Consider the following 22503-nt stretch of genomic DNA (forward strand, 5'->3'; position numbering starts at 1 on the left):
CATACTACTGACTGGAGATATGACCTGCGTCACGTAGCTACCGTTCTTTCATCTCACTGGTCCACGTTCAAGGGCGCTCAGGAAGACATCTGAAGTGCTTTTTCCACGCTATGACATCAACGCTCAACGGCCCGTATGCCGGCGGCTAAAACTTGGGTATGACAGCCGCGGCGTGTGCCCTGGGCGCTGTTTTCGTCGGGTGCCGTTTTGTGACGGGTGAAAAGAATCAGGAAGAGCAAAGTATTAAGAAGAAGAAGAAGAAGAAGCAGACGATAACGACGAAGAAGAATAAGAGGAAGAAGAAGAATACAGGAAAGGACTGGAAGAAACTGAAACCGGAAAGGGGGGAGATGTATGGAAGGAAACTCTGAGGAGATTCGAGTTGTACTTTGTTGAACAACTGATCCACGATACCTCCGTTTTCCTGGTACAGAGACGCTTGTGTGTTGTTTTGGGATACTAGATGAATCCACTATCGGGTACAGAGAAGCCGGTGTCCAGTTTTCGGATGCCAGATGGAGCTACTCTCGTCTGCCAAGTGAATGAACGCATCCAAAGTGTAAACAATACATTTTACATCCTTTGTTTTGTTTGTAACGGCTTTTGCATTGATCGACAATGAAACAATTAAAAAGGATTCATGTCACTGTGCATACAATGCAACTTTGGACTTTGCGTTGTTCCATGTTTTAAATTGTGTAAGTCTAAAAATAATTATATAAATTATTTAAATGTGTAATTTTACTTGGTGATGAAGTCCAATTGAACTCAAATATATGAATAAGCAGGATTATACAAGGAATAAGATACTGACGACTGGGGGGACGAATGGCGGTGTGCACTTCGAAGTTTGTGCTGGGCTCCAGTTACCCCAGGGGGAGCTCAGTAAGCAGTACGCAGAAGCGAACGCGTTTCTGCTGTTGTACGCATGACGTCACTGAGGAACTCTTGGTATGTAGTCTTGTATTCTGCACGCTGTTTGATTTCGTGACTTTTATTGTTTTTCCTTACTTACTTACTTACTTACTATCACTGAGCTACTTGTAAGTGAAAGTGTTTTGCGTGTATGCAAGTAAATCCAGACTGTGCTGTTGTGGTTGTAACGTTCACAATCGTAACACAAAGGGGACTCAATTACTGCTTCATACTCGCGATGCTAGTTTGCAAAAGATTTGGGTGTGGAAATGCTCTAAGAAAGACACTGTCAATCAGTCGCCGATACATAAGGGGTGCGAGCGGGGCGCCCCCCCCCCCCCCCCCCCCCCGTTTGCGGGGCCGCCCCATTACTACCCGCGTCGCCCCCGCCAGTCAGCTTGTGCGATATTCGTTCGTTTCTTTCGTCAGTCGACTCCACTGAATCGAGTTATCGAGTAGCTGTACTTTCCTGTATTGCATGCGCGACCGCGCCATCGTATTTTATACGTTTTCTGTCTGGCACATAGATAGCTAACACATACCTACCAGAAAAGTCGCGGCTGTTCTAGTGATCTCGATATGTTATTCTGTCTCACATTTGTCCTAGAAAAGTCGCGAATATTCTACTGCTTTCTTGTACAGAGAACCTTCGATACGGACTTTTCGGCGAATAGGAAGCTAGTTTACATTCATTTATTGCTACGGTAGGAAGAAGTTTTTCAACATTGTGGCATACAAAAACATGTCTGAGGTCGACAACGGAGGAGGAGCGACTTAATGGCTTAGCTCTGTCGAACACTCACCCTGACATTGATCGTCCTATTGACGATGTAATTAACCAATTTGACAGGAAGAATAGGCGCATAGAATTCATCATTTAACGAAGAGAACCACAATTGTAACTTTTTTTTATATCATAAGATGGCATTGTCTTGTATATGTGTATAATCAGTTTAAATAAAACTTTGCATGTGACCTGATTATTTTTTATTAGGGTAAAAGTAAAGGTAGCTCAAGATACCTTTAGCGCCCCCTCCTTGAGGTTTTCCTGTATCCGCCTCTGCCGTCAATGTTGCAGATCCTAGAATATGCTTCTACCATTTCGAAGAAATTGATTAATGACTAGCGTTCAGAACTGCTACATTTACCGCGGAAACGCCCCCCTTAAGACTGATGCATTTCCATTGCCTGAATGACTAGTAGCACGAATGATAGCACACCACACGTAACAAAGAAAAGATTGAACTTTTTAACAAAAATGAACTTCCTCAAAGAAACCTGGAAACTTTAGAAAAGTTTTCGCCACGAAACAAGAGTTCTGATAAATGTACATTTACTGATCGAAGACCTAGAATTCGGCGTAGCAGATTCACATACAACCAGTATCGCTGTCTTCTGACTGTAACTAGGAAGGATTCAACTACCTTTCTGCATATTCAGCATATCGGTGCAGACAGTACACAGATCTCTCTCCATTATCACTGGTGAGTCACTGGCAATGCGTGAGGACACATCGAGCGGATGGCTGGGCATGATTTCTGACAGTGGTTTGCTCGTACTCAGCAACGTGGCTTCAAAGAGCCATCAAATTAGAAATAAATTTTTCCCAGATCCATGGATATAACAGTTTACCGACGGAAATTGGTGTCAATAAGAACCTGTGTGCTATCCCTACCGAGCGCATCCCCACTGTTCATCCCGAGATAATTAAAATGTACGCCGTAACGTGAAAATTTATCTGTCTGGGCTGGCTGTTATCAAAAGACAAGGCAAAGCAAGCAGAGGCGGTTCACCATCACAAAGCAAGGAAGCGACATTTGTCATCGCTCTACGGTGGGAAATGAACAATAGTTGGATTAGTTTACTTATGTAGGAACTTCGTGTTCGTTTGACAACGTCGGAGCTACAGATACCTAGCAAGATTCCCACGTTGTTGGTGCCGATATCTGGCTTATTTCGCAGACCATATCTAAGTCTTCTTGCACGAAAAGCACGGCATTGTATTGAACTGGGGACCTAGAAACTACGGAGAGGCTGCGTCCGCGCCGTAGCCCTCAGTGGTTCACTACCCCACAACAGGCTACAGCCGTCCACTCACTCACTCCACCGCCGCCCCACACCGAACCCAGGGTTACTGTGCGGTTCGGCCCCCAGTGCCCCCCCCCCCTCTCCCCCAAGGAATGTCTCACACCAGACGAGTGTAACCCCAAATGTACGCGTACGTGGAGAAAGTGTTTTTCGCAGCAATCGCCGACAGAGTGTAACTGAGGCGGAATAAGGGGAACTAGCTCGCATTCGCCGAGGCACATGGAAAACCGCCGTAAAAATCATCCACAGACTGGCCGGCACACCGGACCTCGACACTAATCCGCCGGGCGGATTCGTGCCGGAGACCGGCACGCCTTCCCGCCTAGAAGAAAGCACGGTAAGTGCACTTGCCTATGTTTCCTGTAAATCGCGTTTTGCAGCGTATCGAACTGATGTTCTTTCACAAGAGTGAATTTCAACAACTTGGATCAGCATTATGCTTCCACTTCGATAAATGATGTAAAGGGTAGTGGTTCAAATGGTTCAAATGGCTCTGAGAACTATGGGACTCAACTGCTGAGGTCATTAGTCCCCTAGAACTTAGAACTAGTTAAACCTAACTAACCTAAGGACATCACAAACATCCATGCCCGAGGCAGGATTCGAACCTGCGACCGTAGCGGTCATGCGGTTCCAGACTGCAGCGCCTTTAACCGCACGGCCACTTCGGCCGGCAAGGGTAGTGGTCTGACAAGTTTACAAGTGTATGCGAAGTTACATTGGCTAGCTCAGTCCGTTCTATAATTAAGGCACATGGATAATTACTTGAGTGAAAACGACAACGTCCATCTGTCAGTTGAAGTTTTTAAACTTGTGACGCATACGAAATGATAATAGTGCGCCATTTTTGTTTTATCATTATAACTTCTCACAGCCGACTTCAAAAATTTCTTGCTCATTTCCAACATTCCCTTTGACGGAAAAGTGCAAAGACAGATCAATTTGGTGCTCTCTGACTCGTACATGTTCTGATGTGACAGATGCTACAATTTTGAAACCCTCCAGTGAATATCTCGCGAAATGATCGTGAACTTCAAATTAGAAAGATTCGAACTCATACACATGCTTATCAACAATCTTTCTTCCCGTGATGCATTTGCGAGCTGGAACAGGCAAAAATGGCTCTGAGCACTATGGGACTTAACTTCTGAGGTCATCAGTCCCCTAGAACTTAGAACTACTTAAACCTAACTAATTTAAGGACATCACACACATCCATGCCCGAGGCAGGATTCGAACCTGCGACCGTCGCGGTCGCGTGGTTCCAGACTGAAGAGCCTAGAACAGCTAGGCCATTCCGGCCGGCGGTGGAACAGGACAAGCAGAAAGTGACAGTGGTACAAAAGCACTCTCCACCACACGCCGTAAGGCGACGTACTGAGTATAGATGTAGACGCAGCATAGATGTAAGTGTACCCTCTTTGAAAGTTGGTGAAGTTGCAAAACGTAGCTGTAACGTACTAGCAGTAGCGGAATAGCAATTTACATTTCAGAAGAAACTAGAGCATTCCATAGAAACGTCGTGTAAGGTCGTGGCCCACATTCTGCTGCGCTGTTTCCCTGACTGACACTGTTCCTCAGTGACGTCACAGCTCCAGCCAATAGCAGTGCAAACGCTTACTTTTTGCTGCGGGACCTTGAGCTCCTCTAGTCACACTAGTGCCTGAGATTTGTGACAAGTTCTCTGCAGTGGCTTAGAGGATATAATTGGTATTATGCATTACAGTTAACACTTCGATGGGTTCTTCCCCGTTAATTTTTAAGCCCTCACCAAACCATGACATTTCCATTTGCAGATTTACTTCATAAAAGGTCTTATTCATGTTATCCACCGTTAAGTAGTGGTACATTTGTATCGATGATTTATATTTGTTTGGTAAATATGCTGTTATCATCATTAATATTTTAAATGGTAATATACGTGGAATCGTTCATGTACATAATACATAACAAAACTTAGAACGTAATTCCTTTTTTCATATTTCTTTGTTTATAAACACTTATAACATTTCTCAGGAAATGCAAGCTCATATCTGAAACCGAATGAAACCGATAATAGTATTTTGTCGTGTTAATTTTTGATCAAATGTTTGAGGAGAGTGGAAACAAGACCCCCTAGAAATTATAAAATGGAATTTTGTCCGAATTTTCATTGCCAAATGAAGAACGGGTAACTGACAAATGGGGTATCAAACTGATAGTTGGCTCCAATGGCTGTGAGCACAATGGGACTTAACATCTGAGGTCATCAGTCCCCTAGAACTTAGAACTACTTAAACCTAACTACATCACACATATCCATGCCCGAGGCAGTATTGGAAACTGCGACCGTAGCGGTCGCGCGGTTCCAGACTGAAGCGCCTAGAACCGCTCGGCCACACCGGCCGACTTTAATCAGTGACATGAGGGAAAATGGAAATACCACGAATGGCTGCTGCTAGCTAAGTAAGTGACGTGTCAAAGCTACTTTGCGCATAAAAAGTAATATAGGTGCAGGTTTTGTGGAATTCTTTCTTTCATGTTGAAGAAATGAAATAAATATAAAATTACAGCATAAATTGAAACGTTTCTACTTCTCTTGATATATGCACAGCACTCTTAGTTACAACAGAATATTGATCGATTTTTAAATACAGGGCGAGGCAGCTAAGACAGGCCATCACAAACATTTCCTAAATGAATAAATATATCGATGTGCGATTTTCGTCAAGTTATAGCGGACAACACGGCGATTTTCCTGACGTTCCCGAGTAATTTTTGTCGGTTATAGTCGGCGAATTACTTTTGTTTCTTTCTAGTGTAAATATGTACTCTTTCTGTGGCATTTGAAATAAATTTCTAAGGGAATTTCAACGACATAACACGTGTGAGACTTGATCAAATAGTATCAGGATAACAGCGCCGCAAACCACTGTCCCGCCATGAGGAAGTTTCCACAAATGTTTGCCCTGTTATACCAAATGCTACGTTAGTCGGGTATCGTTCTTGCGTATGCGTGTGCTCTTGAAGCACATCGGTCTGTGTTCTGTCGTTGCAGCGGTCAGATAACTTGCTCGTAAGGCTATTGAGATATTCACAATACATAAGGCAGCTGAAAAAGTGAATATCGTTTACGGTGAATATCGCCAAAATATCGGAGTAGCGGCGTGGCTGTACGCTGAAGAGAATCCAGAGCGTGCCAACCATCCACGATCTGTCTTTGCAAACATTAAAGAAAAAGTACGAAAATTGGAAGCGTGAAGAATAAAATACGGCAAGGGAAAAGAAAAGAAACCGATGTAAGAAGTGAACTAACATTTTATCAGCAGTTGCACACAATACAAATGTCACTAGCAGGCGTATTGGAAGTACGAGAGGGATCAACCAAACGAGTGCTCTGCGAACACTACATTCCCATCGCATTTCATGCTCTTCACACTTCGGCGCGTTTATTGCTTCATGACAACGACTTCCAGGATTGATTACAATTCTCCGAACGTTATCTGTGAAAAGTTCAAAGTGATGCGGCATATTTGTACAAAATTTTATCTAAAGAAGAAGCGTCATTTACAAACCATGGGCAAGTCAGTCTTCGCAATATGCACTAATCATCTGCTGGAAATACCTGCCGACTCGAAGAAGTGGATAAAAAGAAACGCTCTTGGTCTATCAACGTTTGGTGCATGCTTTCAAGACCCGCAGCATTGGTCCCTGCTCTACCAATGCGTATCAAAATATTTACAGGGTGGCGCACGAAATGTTTTACCAATTGTTTCTTTCACAATTTACGACGCACATTAGATATCCCGCTGGGATCTCTACAACAGTACCAGCAGAACTTGGAAACACAAATGAGTTACGAAATGACGGGTAATTCACGATACTGCCGCTAGGAGACTAGTAAGCAGCAATGGCTGACAATGGAAGACTGACGACACAGCAACGATCGGCAATTCTGTTACTTTTTCATGAAACGAAACTCCTTGTTGTGACCCAGAGGCGTTTTCGACAACAGTTTAACACAGGACGGGGCCCTTGCAAGAAGACCATCCACAGGTTGCACGATAAATCTGTACAGGAAGGAACAGTATTGGAAGCGAAGCGACCTCGGCCTAAACCTGTTTGTTCGCTGGAGAATATTGAAGCGGTACGAGTTGCTGTACAGAGAAGTCCCGGGAAATCGTGTAGAAAGGCAGGAGTGCAACTGGGAATATCCAGACGCTCCGTTCAACGCATTCTTAAAAGTGACCTCCATATGTACCCATACAAGATGACCTGTGCACAGAAGCTCACTGAAGAACACAAGCAGCAGAGATTACTGTTTGCTTTGTGGGCGGAAGATAGGGAGGAAACTCTCAACAACGTTTGGTTTTCAGACGAGGCGCATTTTCATTTAGACGGTGTGGTTAACAAACAAAATGTACGCTTTTGGGCCACCGAAAACCCACAAGTGCTTCATGAACGACAACATTATGCTCAGAGAATTACAGCGTGGGCAGCAATTTCCGGTCACGGACTTATTGGACCCTTTTGCTTTGAAGAAACTGTGTACACCGAGCGTTATTTGAGCATGCTTCGCAATAGCTTTATTCCACAGTTTCTTGCTACTGCCTTGCCCTTCAACACACAGTGGTTCATGCAAGATGGAGCAAGGCCACATACTGCAAGCACTGTGTTGGAGTTTTTACACGAGCATTTCGACATGCGTATCATTTCACTCAGGTTTCAAGGTCGCTTCAATGACGGACAAAATTGGCCCCCCAATAGTCCAGACCTCAATCCATGTGACTTTTTTCTTTGGGGGTACCATCATCATCATCATCATTTAAGACTGATCATGCCTTTCAGCGTTCGGGGGTACCTAAAGGAAAAAGATTTTCCTGAAACGTCCACGCGATTTAATGGAGCTCAGAAGACTTATTCTTCAAGCTTGCAGTGAAATTACGGAAGACATGTGCCGTAGGGTAATCACCAACTTCAGTCATCGTTTGAAGGAAGTTAGGAAACGAAATGGTGGACACATTGAGCATGTGCTGAGTTAGAACAAATCCCCATGGACGGCTCTTCATGTTCCTTTCAAATTGTATTGACAATAAAGTTTATATTCAAAAACAAAATGGTAACACATTTCGTGCGCCACCCTGTACATCCACATCCATGCTCTACAAACGACCGCGGGGTGCAAGGCACAGGGAGCGTTCCATTGTACCAGTTATTAGATTTCTTCCCGTTCCAATCACTTATGGAGCACGGGAAGAATGATTGTTTGAATGCCTCTGTGCGTGCTGTAATTATTCTAATCTTGTCCTCACGATCATTATATAAAGCGATACGTAGGGAGTGTAGTAGAGTGTAATATATTCCTAGAGTCATCATTTAACGCCGGGTCTTGAAACTTAGTAGACTTTCTCGGGATAGTTTACGTCTATTTTCAAGATTCTGCCATTTCAGTTTCTTCAGCTCCACTGTAATTTTTTCAGCGCCACTGTAATACTTGGGTCAAGTAAACCTGTGACCATTCGTACTGCTTTTCTCCGTATACGTTCAAAATCCCCTGTTAGTCCTATTTTGTATGGGTCCCATACATTCGAGCAATATTCTAGAATGTGTCGCCCGAGTGGTTTGTAAGTGATCTCCTGTGTAGACTGATAGCGCCAGTAATCTGCCAATAGACCGAAGACTGCTCAAAAATCTCGAGTTCTAAGATATGCTGCTCCGCAGTTATTGGAAGACATCCCCCAGGACGAAAGACACCTGGTGTGGTACCAACATAATGGATGCCCTTCCTATTCTGCAAATGTAATGACAGACTCTTTTAAGAGAACATTTAGAGACCATTGGAACGGTCGTTTAGGAAAGGCAAAATGGTCTGCACACTCATCAAACATAACACTTCCATACTTTTATCTGTGGTGAAACCTTTAAGGTTCCCGGGCATTTAATGCCTTATAACACGGGCCTGTGCTGCAGTTATCTCCAGATGAAATTCAACGTGCAGTATTGTTTCCCCGGAATCACTTTACAGCGTGTAGCAACGCTCAAGGTCAACATTTTGAGCACTTGATTTGACGGCCATGATAAAACACGAACCGTAACTGTGTTACGTGCTTGCTTACGTTTAGTGTAATAGGGCAAAAGTATATAGTTGCTTTAGACGACTATAAGTGATAAAAATTACTTGCGAGAGTCAGGAAATTTGCCTTATTGTGCGCTATTACTTGGCGAAAACGGCACCACGCCATATTTGTTTATTCTGGTTATATTTTGGGCAGCCTCTCTTAGCCGCCTCGCTCCGTCTGTTTCATGCTTTCTGTGCAAAACTTGAAAAATTTAGAAAATTGAAAAAAAGGTCAAATGTTTTGTGAAATGATTTGTCTAAAAGTAAGAACTAAAAAAGTTAGAGAAACATTTGACAAGCCTCATTTGCTGTACTTCTTACTTCTTACTTTTACACAAATCATTTCGCAAAACGTATGACCAGTTTCTTTTCATTTTCTTTTATTCTTGCTTTAATAGAGACACAATTAATACGAAAGACGTAATTATGGCTGTTATGAAATGAAATGGGAGGGATAAGTAACCTAGAGAATTAGTATTTTAGGGATCAACAGAGTTCTAACGGAAAATGGATGAATGATGTTAGGCAATAAGAAGTAGCAAACCTGGGTACGTAGGCCTATATCTGAAGGTGGTAATGCGTGAAAAAATATTCCAGAAGAGGCATTTATTGAGGGGTGGATGTCAAGGGACCGGTGGGGTAATGAACGGTGACGCGTACTTTTATCAATTGTTTTAATGAAACCCATATGTATAATTTAACAATGTTCACATTGGACTTTAGAGTAAGACTGCGATTATTGCAAGTTTAACGAGGAGTAAAAGTTACTGCGGTATTTTTTCTTTGATATGACTCTCCAATAAATTTCGAATTTTAGAAAGAGTGAGAACTGGTCCTTTTGTGAGAAAAGTATGGTGATCGCTGCTGTAGTCAAAGGTATGTTCATTGATTTTCTGTTTCCATTACTAAACAAAAAACGCCACCTGTAGTTCCATATTCAAAGAGTAAAATTTCAGAGGATAGTAGTGTTATTCTGAAGAGTACAGTACTTTTCACATGATGTAAAGCTACTCATGTCGAACTTACATCTTATGATTGTCTCAGAAGTAGCTAGAATTTTTGACCGGCCGCGGTGGTCTAGCGGTTCAGGCGCTCAGTCCGGAACCGCGCGACTACTACGGTCGCAGGTTCGAATCCTGCCTCGGGCATGGATGTGTGTGATGTCCTTAGGTTAGTTAGGTTTAAGTAGTTCTAAGTTCTAGGGGACTGATGACCGTAGATGTTAAGTCCCATAGTGCTCAGAGCCATTTTTGAGCTAGAATTTTGAAACGAGATAGTGTATTTCCTGATTCACCGTTACCTGTTACTGTTTGGCCGCGTGGTCTAGTAGGGCGCCTTGTCACGGTCCGCGCCTCTCCACCCGTCGGAGGCTCGAGTCCTCCGTCGGGCATGGGTGTCTGTGTGTGTGTGTGTGTGTGCGTGCGTGCGTGTGTGTGTGTGTGTGTGTGTGTGTGTGTTGTTCTTAGCGTAAGTTAATTTACGTTAGATTAAGTACTGGGTAAGCTTAGGGACCGATGACCTCAGCAATTTGATCCCGAAAGACCTTACCACAAATTTCGAAAATTATTACCGTTTACTAATCATAATAATTGTCTTAGGAGTAGCTAGAATTTTGAAATGAGGTAGTGTATTTTACTATTCACGATATCATTTATAAGGACTGCAACAGTTTTATCACGTTATTACCTCTGATGACGATACTCTCTTCAGGATGTATCCGTGTTTTAAGCGGTAAGAGGAATGACTGAATAAATCGTCCACACGCATAATGAATAGGAAGAGTCTCATTTCAGAGCCTTGGTACAAAGGAACAGTTTTTGTATGATGACTTCATAACCATAACTTTTTTCTCTTTTCATACAAACTTTCAATAACACTAGCTCCAATTGCGTAACATGCCTTAAATATATACCAAGGGAGCGTAGGAGCATACACAAACTATCCTCAGGAAAGTAATCTCTTTTTACAAACTGTTTTTATCCATTGACAGTATTTTTATGTATAAAAAGGGAGAAAGATAAGAATTAAACGTCCCATGGACGACGTTTGTCCGAGGACGGGAAAGTAAATTGACTGTATCCTTTTTTAATGAAATCATACCGGTTTTTGCATTTTAGGTATTCCTGGACGTAGATTTAAACATCTCTCCTCCTGAATGCGAGTCCAGTGAACCTTCTGATTCGATATTTTTATCACTAAAATTTTCGTATTTTAATTGCTATTCTAATACGTTTCTTATTTTAGTCCACAACTCCTAGATAACCATACTCGAAGATCATGGGCTAGGCTCATTTCCATAGACTATCGCGTCGCTGTTCTGGTATTTATGGACACTAACCACTGCAGTGGTTTCATTCCTGTATCACCATCTTGCTCGATTTCTTCGGCGCTTACCCCGTTGTGGTAGACTACCACAGTTCGACAGCAACGCCGGGTTTTGGTATGAAGCGGAAAGCAGAACAACGGGGAATCTAGGTCTGAAGTGAAGGCAATATCGCAGAGAAAGCGAGCGTACTTGCTGTCATTATAGCGTGAAACGCGCTCTGGTTGTACAGACCAGACGGTTTTGCAACGCCTCTAGACCCCTCCTCCACCAATGAGTGCTGGAGAGAGGTCGGCTCAGATTAGGAGCACCTTCGAAGAGTTAAGACAGCTTGTGAGTCAGGCAACCTGAAGGCACTGATGCAGTAACATTAGAGAAAGAGGGAGGAGTGGATGGACAGAGAGGGGGTGGGGGGGGGGAAGCATGGAGGATGATATGATGGCCAATGAGTGGTGGAGGAGGAGAGGGACAGAGAAAGGGGGGAGAAGGTAATTGGGACATTATCCAATTTCCGTTCCTGTTTAGCAAGTGCGAAACATTGCAGGGTTCTTCTATTTTAGACGGATCCTACTACAACTTCATCAATACCCCGCGAATCACTGGAAATTGTGAGACATTGGAAACTGTCGACTGCGCCTCTCATTACTTGTTAAGTTCGTTCCTCTTTCACTCTCATGTGTAACGTTGGCAGAATGACTGCTTGTAAATAATAGATTTCAGCTATCAGTCGTCCTTTTGAAATTTTATTGGCAGATCTAGATTTCAGCTAGAAACTAGCCACTCTCAATGCTAAGAATACAACAGGTACATAGTTAGATGATGTCATAAAAAAGTTACAATTAATGGCTGAACTCATATGGTTTGTATATTACATACCACTATCATTTTTGATCAATACATGTAATGCATGTTGATCGGGCTTCATTCACAGTTCATTGAATACTAATGTTTGCGGAAGGCGGGCTGTGTGGAGAACACCTCGATTGGTTACATGGCGCCATCTGTGTGAACTACATATAAACCTCAATGGAAGTAAACCACTTTGTCGTCCGACTTATTTCATATTTATCATCAAGTAATAAAATTTCCATGTTCACTCCTTTTACTTGATGATAAATATGAAATAAGTCGGACGACAATGTAAGAATTTTACTTATGTTCCATTTTATGTAATTAAATTTGAAGTAGGCTTCCGCAGCCAGAGTCAGTCGACATAAAAGTTTTCTGGGTATGGTACCGCGTCATAATGTAAAAAAAAAAAAAACCTACTGCTGCTGGTGAAAAACCAACGTTTCGGCCACGGTTGCAGCGGCCTCTCTTTGAAGTGGTTTACTTCCATTGAGGTTTATATGTAGTTCACATTGATGGCGTCATGTAACCAACCGACGTGTTCTCCACACTGCTCGCCTTCCGCAAACATTAGTATTCAATGAACTGTGAATGAAGCCCGACCAACAGGCATTACATGCATTGATCAAAAATGATAGTGGTATGTAATGTACAAACCATATGGGTTAAGCCATTAATTGCAACTTTTTTATGACATCATCTAACTACGTACCTGTTGTATTCTTAGCATTGAGAGTGGCTAGTTTCTAGATGAAATCTAGATCTGCCAATAAAATTTCAAAAGGACGACTGTAGCTGAAATCTATTATTTACAAGTCAATAACAGTCGCTGCGTGCAACAGCTTCTGAATGGAGGGCAACCTGATGAAGAATGACTGCTGTTATGCTTCTGCGTGAGACATTGTTATACGGTAATTTTATTTGCATGACCTCTGCGTAATAGATATGTAGCTGACTGAAAAATATTTGTGGTTTCTGCGCTGAAATGTCGGTGCCGGAGTTTTCCAAGCAAGTTCTTACGAAATGTACGGCGTCTTGCTTCAGGTTCTGCAAGTGTGTCAACAGTTCCGTTGCGCTCGCTCGCCAATCAAACAATTAACGTGACCTTACGCACTGCCCTACTCCTACTGATGGTGTTGCCAGTCTAGGTAACCGTTCCTGTCTCACTGCAGAACGTATGTCTGTTTTAAAACAGTTTTAGCTTGGAAGTGAAACACTGAGCTTTTGGATCAGGCGCACCTTCCGTTAGATACATCAGCAAGGTTGTGCTTACATCACGGTAACTGATTATGAGGTTTGTACCCAGTCTTGTACACTGGGTAGTTTCGATTAAGTTTGTATCATCATCAGCTGTGCTGCAAACAGACAATAAATGTCATGAGCAGAGGTAATTGGATAACTTAAGTGCTTCATTTTTAAGATATTCGTCACAGGCGGTAGATATGAAAACAGGCTGTATTGCGGCATAAGCGTCTATGTCTTAGTTCATTACGTAAAGCCAAGTGTCGAGAGGCGAATAAATGATGTCAGTCACTTGGTTAATAAGTGGCATTTTAAACTTAGTTAACGACTCCGTTAGCCTGTATATTGTGTTTTTTTTCAGGTTGTTTGAGGATTGACACTTTGACAGCAGTTGAAAGTTTCGTCAAGCAATTCATCGAATTATCCACTCTGACAGCAGATGTATGTACGAGGTTATATGCAGCTGTAACGTCCATACTTTGATTTCAAAACCTTACTTACTATTTGAGATAATTCTCATTTATTGTTCCATCAAAGTTCACATTTTAAAAATACATTACATATTCTGATCACTCTCGATCATCTTCAGATCTAAAACTAAGTAAAAACTAAATATGTACCATCTAATATCTTACGATAAGTAGAAAAGACAATAATTGTACATAAACGTAAAATTTACCTACATAGTTGCGTCTGCAACCAGTCTTGTTTACCAGAGACTGTATCTTGCAATTGCGGTCAGTGTTTTAAATATGTATATATTGGAGGTAGGCAGGAGAGGGGAAGAGGAAATGGAGTGAGGCTGATTGGGGGAGGGGAGGGAGGCGGGAGGAAGGTAGTGGGAATGTTATGAGATTAGGAAGAGAGGTCGTGCTAAAATTATAAAACGTGTAATCATATTGATTACTGTGATTACGTACTATATTAAGTTTTTCTAGTACTTTGCTCCGAACAAAAAATCTGTAGGATTCACTTACATTTTTAAAGTCAATGCTCCATTTCGTTTGTTAGATTTCTTCCTGATAAGAAATATGTTTATGAGGTCCCTAAAAACTCCAGTGCATGTACATTGAGTTCTTACTCTGCAGCTGAATGTGCGCTGATATGAAACTTTTCTGACACGTTAAAATTGTGTGCCGGGCCGGGACTATAACCTGGGAAAAGTAAACGTGCCAGGTTGGAATCCGAATTGGCACAAGTTTTAATCTTTCACGAAAGTTTCATTTCAGCGTACACTCCGCTGTAGAGTGAAAACTTGTTCGGGAAATAATTCCCTAGCCTGTGGTTAACTCTTCTCTCTGCAGTATTCTTTCTTCCAAGAGCGCCAGTCCCGCAGAGTGTGCAAACCTTCTGTGAAGTTTGAAAGATAGCAGATAAAGCATTGGTGGAAGGAAAGCTGTGAGGACGGGTCGTGTGTTGTGCTTGGAGAGTTCGGCCGGTAAATAGAGGCCGGCAAGCATTTCCTGCGAAAGGATTGGAACCCAGGTTGGAATCCCGGTCAAGCACACGGCCAGGAAACTTTCATCACTGAATCTCTCTTTAAGTGCCTATATGATGCCGCATCTGTTAGCCCAACGCGCTGAGTTTTAGCGTTACCTTGGAAGTACTCAAAGGCCAATGTTTTTGAATTCTATCACCACAGCGTGCCAAAAAACTGAAGGTGTTACCAGCTGTTCCGAAGTACTGGGCTGCTCCTTTATTAGCATCTACGTATATTTAAGAAGCTAGTTTAAATTGTGAATTGATTCTTTTCTGTACCCCGTTCTATACGTCACTCATAACAGATGCTTCGTCATAACATAGGTCGCAGCATTTACTCGCATCTAAGTCCTTTCTTTCTATAGATTCAGCTTAACTGATCTTTGGGTCCTAATGCAGACTGAACTTTGGATTGGTAAAGGAGGGAAATGATTCTCATATCTTTACCACTAAAGCATTTCCAGAACCATCTCTGGTTATTTTAACACAGCGAAAGACTTTATTTCATTGAAAGAGTTTACTAATTTTTCCATTTGTCCTTTCAATTTTAACTCTTCCTTATTTTTTATCTTCCTTTTCCTCGTCCTCTTTATCCTTGGGGGTCCTAGGGCTTCTCCCCAGGTGCCCCAGCTAGTTACGCTTACTATTATCACCGAATTGCGCCTTTAATAGTGTGGCGATTAAGTCCTCTAAGAGTAAACAACAAATCGTGACTTGAAGTTCTCAACAATGCGCAGCTGGCCGCACCGTTCCTGAGCAACAGTTCGAGAGAGTCGCTTGGCGAGCGACATGGGTGCCTTCGTCCTCAATCAATAATAATTTAAGAAAACCGTGAAATACAAGAGGATCACGGGGCAACGATTGCCATCATAGAAAATCTAAATTCATTCTATCTATGACACCAAAAACAGACGTCAAATCGATTGTACCTTCCTGTGGACGCACAACAAATTCTCACAGGCATGTATGTGTAATGAATATTGAACTATTCTAAATAGCACTGACAATGAGGGTAGTTTTATTTTTAAAATCAAGCATTTAGACTTGGCACGGCTTCTCTGAAGCAGTGTTACACCGACGATGCCTGAATTTCAGAAATCATGTAATTACGGCTAAATCCAGATATTACCTGCTGCTAAGAAGTTTCCTTTACAAGCACACTTTTGCATTCACTGTTACAGATAATGCTCGACGTGCCTAACACACTTTTATAAGACTCCGCAACGAATTGTAAGCGGATTACACGCATTGATATTTTTTTTAATCAGAAAACTAATGTGTCATTTAAATGATAGGAAGGTATTAACGGGGTGAAACGCAATTTTGAGTTTGTTGTTTCTGCTGACATCTGATTAAATAAGATGGAGTATCTTCATCTTCTTTATGCGGGAGCAGCTACATCGACCGTCTCAGTACGGTGTATCCATATATTCTTGGCATCCTGTCCTCTTAGAACTGAATCCATAAAAGCTGCTGGAATTCGAGCACTAATAATGTTTCCTCAAGTTGACAGCTTTGGCGATTAAACGATGCTGAGCGCGATAGGTCCGACAATACAGCCATCAAAGCTTAGCGCTGAGTTTCATTTCGGTGATAATTTATAGCAATAAGTATCAGTTGCCATTTTGTACTTTTTGGTGTGACGCGTCAAGTAATCCCATCGACGACGAGTTCAATAAGGACTCCACACACAATCGATATGACGCTGGCAACAGTGTCGTCCGGAGTGGGTCACTTTCATCGACCACTCGACACTGGAGCTATTTACGAAGCAATTTAAACCAGTATTTCGACTGCTACTACGTCGGGAAATCTTTTGTAGAAAATAGACTGCTATTTTTACCAAGAGCGGCTGTTGATCTGCGTATATAGACTATTGCTCGTTAAAATAAAACAAAAATAAGATTGTAACTTATTAAACTTACTTTGTAACACTTTTATTTGGAACTGTAATCTATTACGGAAGTGTTTGGACCTAAATAATTATCTGCTGCTTACCCAAGAAAACCTTATTGAAAATATTTTAAATTTTGGGACTACCTTTATTCAGGTTATTATTTCCACTTAAAGAATTTTGCTCTTTTTCTCGATTTCTTTTTCCTCCCTCATTCTACTCTATGTACCAAAGAATTCTTGTCTTGTTACTGGAGAGATTTATTTTTTCTTCAAACAAAGGCAATGGCAACACACTGGATTCTCGTTTGGGAGCTGGTTGATTCACATTTAGGTTTTCGTCTGAAAAGTCACGGCCGATTTTCTTCCCAAATCCATGCTTGCGCTCTGTCTCTAACGACCTCGTCGTGGACGGCACTTAATATGTAGTCTTCCTCCCTTCTTTGGTAATGGATCCATTTTAGTCTCTGATGATTTTACATAGAATTTTAATGTTCCGTTTGTTATGTGACTTAACGCGATAACCATCGTGTCCCTTGATGCTTGCTGAACAAAATATTCTGACTCTTTTTTTATAGCTCAGGAGTCAGGATCTTTTGACCTACTTAGAAAGTTTAAGTTTTAGGATTACTGTTTTCAAAATACGTAGCTTGTGTCTATGTTACAGAATATATTATATTTTTCACTAACGCTGACTGTGTTTCGTTCTTCTCTCAACTACATATTTCATAAATATACTTTATAGCTTTATTTCCTTTTTCATTTGTTATTTTTGTGGTTTAACTAGAAGTATTCATACAATAGTTTGACAAGCTCGGTGAGTCTATAAAAATATTATTTATGGAAGCCCCCCTGGATTGTATAAAATGGCAAGGTATTTAGTTATAGCTCTAGAATAGGTAAGCCCTAAAAATTTTAATTAAATCTTTTCTTAATATTACCTCATTCTGTTTAGGATTTAAAAAATTTAGTCATGCTCGTAAATCTTTCAAGAATATCTAAAATTCGACAGATGGGACCCTGTATTTTGTGATTATTAATACTAATTTTTCAAGAATTTCTACTTTCACAACGTAAATTTCAAAATGTAATAGTATCAGTGCTTCTAGATTTATATTTCTTCATGCAATAGTTCCTCCGATTTCACTTTTTAGAGTGCTCGTGCACAACAATAGATTCTGCAAAGTTCATGTAGGTATTGTAGTGTTGGCAGAAGAGCCAACACTGTGTTGCTAGAGGAGGCCGAAATGCAAGCGTTAAGCTCACGCAGACTGGCGTGAGGTCTGGAACAGTTAAAGGAGTTGAGTCTAATAAATAAAGTACGAAGCTCTTGGAATACTTAACTTTACTCCACAATTGGAGAGCATCGGTCTGACGGTACAGGCATCCATAGATAAATATTAAATGATACTGGCGCCTTGCTAGGTCGTAGCAAATGACGTAGCTGAAGGCTATGCTAACTATCGTCTCGGCAAATGAGAGCGTATTTGTCAGTGTAGCTTCGCTATCAAAGTCGGCTGTACAACTGGGGCGAGTGCTAGGACGTCTCTCTAGACCTGCCGTGTGGCGGCGCTCGGTCTGCAATCACTGACAGTGGCGACACGCGGGTCTGACGTATACTAACGGACCGCGGCCGATTTAAAGGCTACCACCTAGCAAGTGTGGTGTCTGGCGGTGACACCACAGGTATGGTGAACAAACTGTACACGTGAGACCTGAGTTTCTTCTGGTGTATACAATTTTCAAACAACTTACGGAAATTCAGCCAGGTAATATTTACAGCGACCACCGATACTTCGGCGGGAGTACACCCCGCCATTTTCAAGCCACAAACTGCAACTGACAGGCGATGTACGAGCAAATTTAAAACCTCGGTTCTTCGAGTAATTCAGGAAAGATAACACACACACACACACACACACACACACACACACACACACACACACACACACATACACTGAACACTAGTGCCACCAAAGATGACCAAAGTCAGAGATATCGATAGTGAAAGACTACAAAGTAGCAGGTGAGGTAACATGGCCTCTGTCCCTCTGCTTTTTTGATAAGGGAGAGAGCAGGATTCCAAGCAGAGTTTAAACAAAGACCTCCAACCCTGCTTACAAGGTTGCTCGCTAATTCAATCTCAACAGCTTCCTTAATAACACTGTCCCAATAGCTGAACGTGCACGCAATATCTCGGTATTGTTACATAACATGTGTGACCAGTATCCAAAGAATGCTCGGGAATAGCAGATCTGTTTGGCTGCTGTAATCGTGTGTGCCGTTTATGCTCAGTGCATCGGTCCTTCACGGTATTGCTAGTTTGACATATGCCACAGCTACAAGGAATGCGAGATACACCCGCCTTACGCAAACCGACATCGTCCTTAACAGAATCCAAAAGCACTAATTTTAGATGGAGGCCGGGAAACACATTTCACATCGTATTTATGTGTCGATCTTGTTGCAGGTGCTTCCTGCGTAAGACAAAAATGCAGTAGACTAAGGTGTCGACTCAGTATTATCATCAGTCACCCGATGTACAGTTGGTCGATAGCGCAACGCACGTTCATTCTGCCTTTCACTATAACCATTCTGACGAAATGTAGCTTCAAGATGGGCAAGCCCTGCTGGTAAAGTCTCAATGTCGGAAATGACATGTGCCCTGTGTACTAAGGTACGAAGTAGCTACCCCTTCACGCTGACCCGGATGGTGACAATTATCAGCCTATAAATACAAGTCAGTGTGAGTACGCTTCCGGTATACTGGATGTCCCAATGATCCATCAACCTTCCTCCTAACCAAAATGTCAAGAAAGGGAAGGCAATCATCCTCTTGCACCTCCATCATAAAACGAATATTCTGGTGTTCTAAGAAGGCGTTCAAATTCGCCTTACCATGAGGCGAAGCAACATAAGTATGATCAATATATCTGAAGAAACAGGCGGGTTTCAAAGGCGACAACTCCAATGCACGTTCCTCGAAGTCTTCTATAAACAAATTTGCAATCACAAGAGACAACGGGCTATCCATCACAACTCCATCTGTCTGCTCATAATACTGGTCATTGAATAAAAAGTAAGTGGATGTCAACACATGTCGAAAGAGATTCGTTAATTCAACACCTAACCTAACCTCAATTAGCAGCAACGAATCAGACAGAAGAATATGAGTGAACAGAGAGACCACATCAAAACTTACTAAAATATCAGAGTCAGTCAACCGTATTCTCTAAAACGACGTAAGAAATCAGCTGAGTTCCTGATATGATGTTCACACCGACCAACTTGTGGGCTTAACTGAGAAGCAAGAAGATTGGCTACACGATAAGTAGGAGCCCCGATATTGCTCACTATAGGATGGAAAGGAACTCCTTCCTTGTGTACCTTCCGAAGGCCATATAATCTGTGGGGAACAGCACTATAGCTGTTAAGTTTCTTGATAGTGTCCTGCGACAAACCACTTTTCTTCAAGAGGCTTTTGGTCTTTCTCTCAACACTTTTCGTGGGGTCAGCAACGATCTTGCGATACGCTGAGTCAGATAATAAACATTGCATGTTTTGTACATAATCCTGTTTGTTTAAAACAACGGTGGCCTTGCCCTAGTCCGCAGGTAAAATAACAATGTGAGGATCAACTCTGAGAGATCGTAAAGCAGCCCTCTCTGCTGTTGTTACATTAGTCTTGGGTGGACGAGCCCTAGTCAACACACGACATGCATCCCTCGTAACCTCCTCTTAGCGCCAGGAAGTAGTTTGCAAACTGCCTGTTCAATTGAAGTAATAAAATCAACTACCGACAAACTCTTCGGTTTGGGTGCAAAATTTAAAGCCTTCCCTAGCATGGATAAGGTTGCGTCATCAAACGTTTTCTCTGTGAGATTTATCACAGAACGTCGAGATATAAAATCAGACTCGTTCAAACTTTTAAACTTTGCCATATGCCGAGCTGTAACAGGATTATATTCCTAATCAGCTTGAGTCCATGAGGCACCGTCCAACCAGTCCCAAGTGAAATCACACAATTTCGAAACAACCATTAACCTTTTTAGAGCATCTGAACTCGATCCACCCGAACATATAATGTATGACAGTTGCACTTCTAATAAGGAGATTCAGTTTCAGAGTTTAAGTTGTTCACGGACCACCTTTTCCGAATCGATCCTGTCTCGAGGATTAACGACGAAGGGTGGTGAACCGACCTGCTTGGATGTGGATTTTAGGGGGTTTCCCACATCCTACTAGGTAAAAAGTCCGGTTGGTTGTCACGTCTCGCCTCGTATACATTCTACCCGGGCACACGGGAAAAGTTCTCACACTTGAACATGAGATTTGGTCTAGACGCGGACACATCGATTACGCAGATTCCGCACCGAGCACATCCGGCCATCAACTGTCACTTAACACCGCGAAGACCTGTATACCAATGGCGACCCCCGTAGAGAATCGCGAAACGGCAAGGAGGAAGAAGTCGTTCACACTCCTCGAAATCATAGATTTCGTTCTAAGGCAAGCACAACCTCAAAACGACACGTACGGAGTAGCTGATGGATAAGTGCTGTCTGATAAGAGCACCACAGAGAAATAAGTACATAAACAAACACAGCCAATGAGAAATGAGCGATGAACGCCTACAGGCAGGCAGCCGACACAACCGAATACTGACCGTTCTCGCCACAATGAAAATGACCGGTATCACAACAAGTAGTAGTTCCGGGACACGCGTTTACTGGACTTTTTCCCTAGTTTGACAAGTACTATCTCATGTAAGAATACGGGACACGTCTTTAAAACCCTTGTATACAAATTTTATGTTAAAACACAGGAAGGATGACCCTGAATTGAATTTTCCAGTCTATTTCTCCTTGTGAAAGCAAACAAGTGGTAACACGGGATTACAGTAGTTATGCACTGAGCTGACAAAAGCCATAATTGCGGGTGTTGCCGTTGCAGGAGTTTATTCGTAAACTGACCTCTCTATTACGTCCCATAAATTATCGATGGGACGTCAATCTGGTAGGCCAAATCATTCGCTCGAAATGTCGAGAATGTTTCTGAAACCAATCACGAGCAACTGTCACCCAGGGACATGGTGCACTGCCATTCATAAAAATTCCATCGCTATTTGGGAGCATGAAGTCCACGTATAGTTGCAAATGATCTCTAAATAGCTGAACATTACCCTACCCAGCTAGTGATCTGTTCGGTTGGACCACAGGACGCAATCCATTCCATGTAAACACAGCCCATACCATTATCCATTATGGAGCCACCATCAGCTTGCACAGTGCCTTGTCGATCCTGGATCCATGCCTTCTTGGGGTCTGTGCCACACTCGAACCCTACCATCAGCTCTTACCGACTGAAATCGGGACTCATTTTAAACGCTGCTGTTATCCAGTCGTCTAGGGTACAACAGGTATGGTCACGAGACCGAGGGGGGGGGGGGGGGGGGAGCGCTGTAGGCGATTTCGTGCTGTTAGCAAAGGTACTCGCGTCGTTCGTCTGCCGTTAACGCCAAATTTCGCTACACTGTCCGAATGAAGTAGTTCAGCATCAATGTGACTCTCCCAAAGTTAATGTCTGGTGCAGTTTGAGGGAAGATCGTGTGACTGGT

Source organism: Schistocerca cancellata, chromosome 3, assembly GCF_023864275.1.
Source record: "Schistocerca cancellata isolate TAMUIC-IGC-003103 chromosome 3, iqSchCanc2.1, whole genome shotgun sequence".
In the NCBI taxonomy this organism is placed as follows: Eukaryota; Metazoa; Arthropoda; class Insecta; order Orthoptera; family Acrididae; genus Schistocerca; species Schistocerca cancellata.